At 43.1% G+C, this 8076-nt stretch overlaps 1 long non-coding RNA gene across 1 annotated transcript; it reads right to left on the bottom strand.

Moving 5' to 3' along the window:
- Positions 1 to 263: 263 nt before the first annotated feature.
- LOC138929570 (uncharacterized) lies at positions 264 to 1886 on the bottom strand. The gene is made up of 3 exons (XR_011445823.1): positions 1633 to 1886; positions 1462 to 1575; positions 264 to 1403 (listed from the first exon to the last, which is right to left on the bottom strand). It is a non-coding gene; the product is annotated as an uncharacterized lncRNA (long non-coding RNA).
- Positions 1887 to 8076: the final 6190 nt, after the last annotated feature.

Genomic DNA, 8076 nt, shown 5'->3' with positions numbered 1-8076 from the left:
AAAGGGAATATGTCTAGCACCAGGATCTGTTCGTGGTGTCTTAGCTGTTGTTTGACACACACAGAGTCGCTACCCACCCTACCAATGCCTTTGTACTTTAAGTGTTAGCAAAGACCCCATATTGTAGCTGATCAAAACATTTAAATCCCCAGGTCACGAGATGATTGCATCTACTCCATCATGATATTACTGATTCGATTTGACATACTGCATTATTTATTTAAATAATTTCAATAGAAAAGTAACTTAAAGAAATTCTGGTTAATGACATAATAATTTCGAATGTTCGTTTTAATTAATTTGCTTCTTTTCATTTTTTAATTTAAAACAATTCAGTTGCGATTCATTTATGCTTTCATTGTGACTACAAATGTTTTTAAACGAGGACTTAATGATTAGTTTCTAATTTATTTGTATTGTATTTACATATTTTCTGATAAAGTTAGCGAAAAGCAGAATAAAACTACGCGTTCCTAATCATAATTCAAATATTTCATCTTCATAATTACGTTGGTGCTGGTAGCAATAGAGATCTGCAATGCATACACTAGCCAAGAATATAGCAAAACAAACGCATACCGAGAATTAAGATTTGGTAATGATCATTATATACTCAATAAGAGCGCGGCTAGAGGAGCATTTATACGCAATTAGAAGTGTCCAGAATCTGGCAGCCCAAAACAAGCAAACAGAAAAGAATAACGAACAGAGCTTACGGCTCTTCACGGTAGCCGCGGTGGTTTTGGCTGATCATCTCATGTCACATTAAATTGGTGTTTATATATATATATCCATTTTGGATCACTTACCCCATCCGATCCTCGTTGAAGGCCTTCACGATGACGTGGATGACGAGCTGTTAGCGTGTGTTTAAAGGATTGTTAATTTAATGCAACACAAATGATTCGTTTGATCGACCCTGCTTATCGCGTTCTTTATGTCTGGTTGTGCGGGTTTTTAGGGCACATGAACCTAGGTCAAGTTTACGCAATCGCGTTCGCTTAGCTAGCGCATGCACTCTAGATACATACTACAGTTTTCCGAGGCTCAAACGAGCCAGATGCGACCGAAATCTGATTAAAAAATCCGAAACTTTTACAGTTGCATAAAACCTAACTAAATCTGCACTCCGGATCTAATGCCGGTTTTGTTTATTTCTGGAGGAGTTTACTCCGATCCTACGCCTTCGTCACGCGCTGGCCGAAAATTGTGGTCCCTGGCCACAACGTTTGTCGTCTCCCTTCCTCTGCCGCAGCTGGCGAAGCGCGGAAAGGAAAAATAAGTAATCCCACGCCGATGACGTAATCGGGGCTCCTGGCCACCGAGCAGATTCGCGGGCAGGGTCGCAAAGGTTTTCGCTTCACCCTTGGCAATATTCCGCTTGCCCTTATAGGAAGGTTCGACTAGAAAAACAACCGTGGTTACGGAGAGAGCTTTCAGTCATAGAAGAAAACTATTTACCGACAGAGGATGATGCAGAGTAAACTGCGGTACGCTTGAGCGTGGAGCTCCAGAAGGTTCCTTCGCCTGTATGTAGGCGTGCAAGCCGAGAAGGCACGCCGTATTGCGCTGTCTCTATAGGAAACCAATATTAATGCAAGTGCAAATGGCTTGAAGTCTCAAAATAATTACCCAAAACCGGTGCGCGACACTGGCGGATGGTTAACTGGTCGGATGCAACGGCCGATGCCTTGTATTAAATTGGCAAAAGGGACACGTGGCACTTGTGTATTAATTTCGCTCACAGATCGACACTTCTGTAGCGTTCGGCGTTGCAGTGAAAAAAGGAAGAAGGCGGATGTTTTGATCGTGTCGGAAATGATGCTTAATCGATTAATTCGTGCTGTCAACTGTCAATTTCGCACAGCTGATTGTGATCGACTAGGGCTGGAGCATACGATATGACTATCGTAAGGCGCGTATGTCAAATCTTTTGAATTTTACAACGTTAACCTTTTTGTCCAATGCTGCCCATTACAAGCAGTTGACGCAATAGTGCAAACGTCTTACAGCTCGTCGTTTAGCGATAAAGTCAAGTTTTAGAAACTTTTCGCAGAAACGCAACGGGTGCTTTTGGCGGCACATTTTGCATTGATGTCCCATCTGGTGAGAAAAAACATTATAAGCGACTGATAGAGAAACGATATGATATGTTAGCAGTGGTGTTGGGAGTTGTGTTATGTGTGTGTGTGATTACTGGGAGGAATCGGGTTTAGTTTCGAGGACGATAAGTTTGACGGCCGGACGAGTTATTTCACCCGTGCGGGTTTGTAAATCTACGACGCGAATTTGATTATCGGGTCCCGGATGAACCTTGATAACTCTCCCTAGACGCCACTCTGTTGGTGGGCAGGCATCATCCTTAATAATGACGATGTCGTCGAGAGCTAAGTTTCGAGAAGAATACTTCCATTTATAACGACGGTGCAGTTCTGAGAGATATTCATCCCTCCAACGTCTACTCAGTTCTTGATGCATTATTTTGAGTTTCTGCCAGCGATTATGTAGGCCGAGGTTCTCGCCCGGATTGTCGGGAAACACAATTAGGGGGGCTCCTCGGATAAAATGACCTGGGGTTAAAGGGAGTAGTTGGTCAGCATCTGATTTTAGAGTAGACAGCGGTCTAGAGTTGAGAACCGCTTCTATTTTTGCGAGTAAAGTAGAAAACTCTTCGAAAGTAAAGGCGTGGGATCCTGCTACGCGCTTAAAGTGTTTTTTAAATGATTTTACAGCCGCTTCCCAAAGACCACCCATGTGTGGAGAGTGAGGAGGTATGAATTGCCATTCGAACGAGCGGCTACTAAAAATTGCAGTTATGTGTTCGTTGGCATTTTTTAGAAAGGTTTCCCATGTCTTCGTGAGTTCTCGGCTGGCTCCAAGGAAATTTTTCCCATTATCGGAAACCATCTTGTTGGGAAGTCCCCTGCGACTTACAAAGCGCTCGAAAGTCGCAAGAAAAGCCTTTGTGGACAGTTCAGACACCGATTCCAGATGAACGGCTTTGGTGGAAAAACATACGAAAACCGCTACGTAACCCTTGAGAGTGTGGCTTGAACGAATCGCTGATGTTTTTAAGTCAAAGGGTCCTGCAAAATCAACACCAGTAATTGTGAATGCCGGAGTGAATGTCACTCGATCAGAAGGGAGGGCTGCCATTATCTGATTCGAAGTTCTCTGCTTGAATCGGGTGCAGGTAACACATTTTCGGATCCAGTTTTTGACTTTGTTTGTCAAGCGAGGAATATAGAATTCTTGACGAATGCATCGGAGCATAAGTCTGTTTTCTGCGTGGAGTAAGATTTGGTGTACAAATTTTATGAATAGCGTGCATAGTGCAGAGTTTGGAGGTAAGAGCACTGGGTGGCTTTCGTTATATGGTAGATTTGAGTTGACTAGGCGGCTGTTGACGCGAATTTGGCCATCGTTGTCAATAAATGGGTTAAGGGGGCGGAGCGAGCTTTTGGAGGAAATCACCTTGTTTTTTAATAATCGAGTGTATTCCTCTGGGTAATGCATTTTCTGAGCTGCGATAACAAGTCGAGTTTTAGCTAGTTTAGTAAGTGCATTCATGTTGACAGCAGTGCGTTTATGTCGTGGGTGCCAACTTAAAATGCGAGCTGTGGCTCTTAGGGCTTGAGAGTACGAGGTGAATTTTAGACATTGATCCTCGTCGTCCGACTGAGTACAGCAATGAACTAGGACTCGCGATTCTGGGGGAGAACATTCCGGTTTGCACGAGATTGGCCATTTTTCCTTTGGTAAGGATAGCCATTGTGGACCATTCCACCAAAGTGTGGATTCTTTTAGCTCATTTGTTGAGCATCCTCGCGTTCCCAGATCTGCAGGGTTGTCCTTTGACCTGACATGACTCCAGGTCGCATTGGGACTTTCTGCGTGAATGCTTGCTGTGCGGTTTGCGACATATGTTTTCTATGTATGAGGAGGTTTTTCTAACCAGGCAAGAACTATTTCAGAGTCACACCATAACAGAGGACTCAGTTTTTCAAAACGTGTCTCGTGGAGAGCGTGTTTTGCTAATTTAGCGAGCAGTTCTGCGCCACATAGTTCGAGGCGTGGTAAGCTTAGGGTTTTTAAGGGGGCTACTTTACTCTTTGCCAGAAGTAAATGGGATTGAATAACTCCCGAGGGGTATACAGTTCGTATGTATATTGTAGCACAGTACGCCTTTTCGGATGCATCACAGAAACCGTGTAGTTATACATCCAGATCTGGGTTGTAATGGATCCAGCGAGGGATGCGTATGTGGGTTAGTTCTCGAAGATTTTGGATGAAGGCATTCCATCTATCGATAGTGTTCTGGGAGACATTATCATCCCAGCCGTGATTCTCCAGCCATAGGGATTGAAGCAGTAGCTTTGCTTTAATTAATTTTGGCGTTAGCCAGCCTGCCGGGTCGAACAACGTCGAAGCGTAGGATAAAATGCTACGTTTAGATATCTGAGTGGCTGAATTAGGCGGGTTTATGTCGTATGAGAAACAATCATCATTGGCATTCCACTTAATGCCCAATGTGTGGGTAACGCTAGAGTCGGACACTTTGATAAAATTGTCATTGAATAAGTGGTCTCGAGGGATTTCACTTAGCAACGCGTCGTGATTTGCGGTATTTTTCTTGAGCAGAAAACCCGCGGATTGCAATTTCAGATTGGGCTTTCTTGGCACCATCGAGTGTATGGTCGCCGGAAAGGATGTCATCCACATATGTTTCGGAGAGTAAAATTTTTGAGGCTAATGGAAACTCGTGTTCACAGTCTTTGGCTAACTGTTGAAGGGTTCTGATCGCCAGATATGGGGCACAATTAACTCCAAAAGTGACGGTGTTGAGCTCGAAATCTTTCAAATAAACACTGCCCTCTGGTTGGAAAATAATGCGTTGAAAGGGTCTATCGTCGGGGTGTACAAGAATCTGGCGGTACATCTTCTCAATGTCCCCGTTGAACACATACTTGTATAATCGCCAATTGAGTAGGATTCCAAGTAAATCGGCCTGTAGAGTAGGGCCTTTGTGTAAAACATCGTTAAGCGATCTGCCCGAAGATGTGGATCTGGATGCGTTAAATACGACTCTAAGCTTTGTTGTCGTGCTAGAGGGTTTTACTACTCCATGGTGTGGCAAATAGTATGAAAAATATTGATTCTTCCGTACAATTTCGAAGGGCTGGGTCTCTGACATGTGACCAAGAGTAATGTATTCTGACAGTACTTTATTATATTGCGACTTAAGAGACTCATTTTTGGATAGAGTGTTTTGCATGCGATGACATTGAGATCTAGCAATGACTCTAGAGCAGCCCAAGTGTTGTGAGGTGGGAAACTCGGATTTAAAAGGGAGACGGACCATATAGCGTCCATCAGGCAGTCGTTGGGTCGTCTCGGCGAATAATTTTTCGCAAATTTGGTCCGAATGAGAAGTTTGTTTTGGGACGGATATCTCTTCCACTTCCCAAAATTTTTGAAGAAGATTGCCGAGGTTGTCGGAATTATCCTCTACGCAAGTGGAAAATGTGCAAACGTTGGATGTGGTAGCCTCGCTTAAAGAGCCACTTACGATCCATCCGAATATGGTGCACTGAGCGAGTAGGTTTTGAGAGAGAGGAGTTCGAATGCCCTCTAGAAAGATTTTAGGGGCAATATCACTCCCAATTATGAGATCAATCTCAGCAGCGGTTGAGAAATTTGGGTCAGCTAAGTCGAGATTAATGAGACAGCTATCTGCGGGTCTGGGAGTACTTATTGCCGGGATCAGATTTGTGAGCTTCTCGAGTACAATTGCATCTACTGAAATTTCTTTAGTTCTGAGGTTGTCTGTGAGTACCAGATGGCATATCTTAGAGGACGAGTTAACAAGTTTGCCTCCCATTCCGGAGATGCTTGTGTAGTGTTTAAGAGCGCGCAGCTTAAGTCTGCGTTGTGACTTTTCTGTGATAAAGGTGCGCTGGGATCCTTGATCGATCAGGGCTCGGAGGCAGAAGAGTTCTCCTCTATGAAGCACACGGACTAATGCTGTTGGGAGAATAACATTTCGATTTTGAGTGGAATGATGTGCTACAACATTGGACGGTTGAGCTAATTCTGGGTTTTGTCTTGGTCTCGGAGGAAAATGCAATAAGGAATGGTGGTTTTTGTGGCAAGTATTGCAACTTTTCCCACTTTTACATTCCTTTGCAGTGTGATTATATGAGAGACAGTTAATACAAAGATTAGCCGACTTCGCAAATTGGAAACGATCGTTCGGGCTAAGTTTTCTAAATTGACTGCATTGTCGTAGGTGATGTGATTCCTTACAATGTTTACATGGGTCTGATGCCATCGTGGTGTGTGCTACTGCATTAGTTTTGCTGGATGACTTGAGGGGTGGTTGGTGAAAAGATTTCACAGGCTTAATGGAAGAAAGACGTTCTAGTACCTCTACTCGAATCACTAGAAAATCATTCATTTGTTGCCAAGTCGGCAAATCCTTACGGGAGTCGAGAGATTGTTCCCAAAGGGAGAGCGTCTGATCAGGTAATTTTGATGAGCATAGATGAACCAGCAACGGGTCCCAGTTTTCAGTTTGAACTGTTTGAGCCTTTAGCACTGAAAGACAGTGTGTCACTGTGGACAGAATGCTCTTGATCCCCTCGTCATCTTCCTTATAAACCTTATCCATGGAAAAGAGCCTTTTCAACTGCGTGTCTACTAGCAAACGTTTGTTTTCGAAACGCTTGGACAAGGCGTCCCACGCGGGAGCGAAGTTCTCATCGCACAGTAGAAACTGTTTGACGATAGTGCCAGCTTCTCCTCGGGTTTTACTTCTTAAGTGATACAATTTTTGAGCAGCTGTGAGCTTGGGGTGATTGCTATATACAGCAGTAAACATGTCCCTAAAGGCGGGCCAATCTTCGTAGCAACCACTAAAAAGTTCGGTGTCGCAGGGAGGTACCTTAATATGGCATGAATTCATCGATGTGTTAGCAAGGGCTGACGAGTTTGGGTCCCCGCTTAAATTAAATTGAACTTCTCCTTGGATTCCACGACATAGATCTTGTAACAGAGTTTTGACTCTATAAAACTCGTCTTCGCATGTAGAAAAGGTCAAACTGATTTGCTCTTCCCTGTCAGCAGACATCTCCTCGTCAGTGGATACCATCAAGCTTCGAAAATCTTGATCTGCTTCAGCAAAAAGAGTGTCCAAACGACGTAATCTCTCAGTAACGAGGGATTCTCTGGTGTCTATTGTGAAGGTGGGAGATTTAGCACAAAACTGCAGCACTCGGCTTGTAGAGAAATCAAAACGTCGTTGGGCAGACATTGTGAAAAATCAGGCAAAAATCGAATGGGATACAACAAATGATATCAGTGATCTGGAGTGTATTTATAAAAAAGGGTTGATTTTAGCTCCTAGCGGACAAAGTAGGGTTATGTCGCCTTATGTGTGTAAATGTGAATAAATGGTGTGCATATAAGCCAAAAGAAAAGACAAAGTAGGGTTATGTCTCCTTGTGTATGTAAAGGTGAATAAATGGGGTGCATATAAGCCAAAGAAAAGACAAAGTAGGGTTATGTCTCCTTGTGTATGTAAAGGTGAATAAATGGGGTGCATATAGCCAAAAGAAAAGACAAAGTAGGGTTATGTCTCCTTGTGTGTAAAGGTGAATAAAAAGGGTGCATATAAGCCAAAGAAAAGACAAAGTAGGGTTATGTCTCCTTGTGTATGTAAAGGTGAATAAATGGGGTGCATATAAGCCAAAGAAAAGACAAAGTAGGGTTATGTCGCCTTGTGTATGTAAAGGTGAATAAATGGGGTGCATATAAGCCAAAGAAAAGACAAAGTAGGGTTATGTCTCCTTGTGTATGTAAACGTGCCAAAAAAAGTAGTATATAAGCGGACCGATGTACATGTGTAAAGTATGTATGCACTCGCACTAACTTCGATTTATGTGTGTATGTAGACGTGTCAAAAAAAGTAGTATATAAGCGGACCGATGTACATGTGTAAAGTATGTATGCACTCGCACTAACTTCGATTTATGTGTGTATGTAGACGTGTCAAAAAAAGTAGTATATAAGCGGACC

Source organism: Drosophila kikkawai, unplaced genomic scaffold (genome assembly GCF_030179895.1).
Source record: "Drosophila kikkawai strain 14028-0561.14 unplaced genomic scaffold, DkikHiC1v2 scaffold_36, whole genome shotgun sequence".
In the NCBI taxonomy this organism is placed as follows: Eukaryota; Metazoa; Arthropoda; class Insecta; order Diptera; family Drosophilidae; genus Drosophila; species Drosophila kikkawai.
The sequence above is the reverse complement of the archived record's forward strand: the minus strand, read 5'-3'. Positions and strand labels throughout refer to the sequence as shown.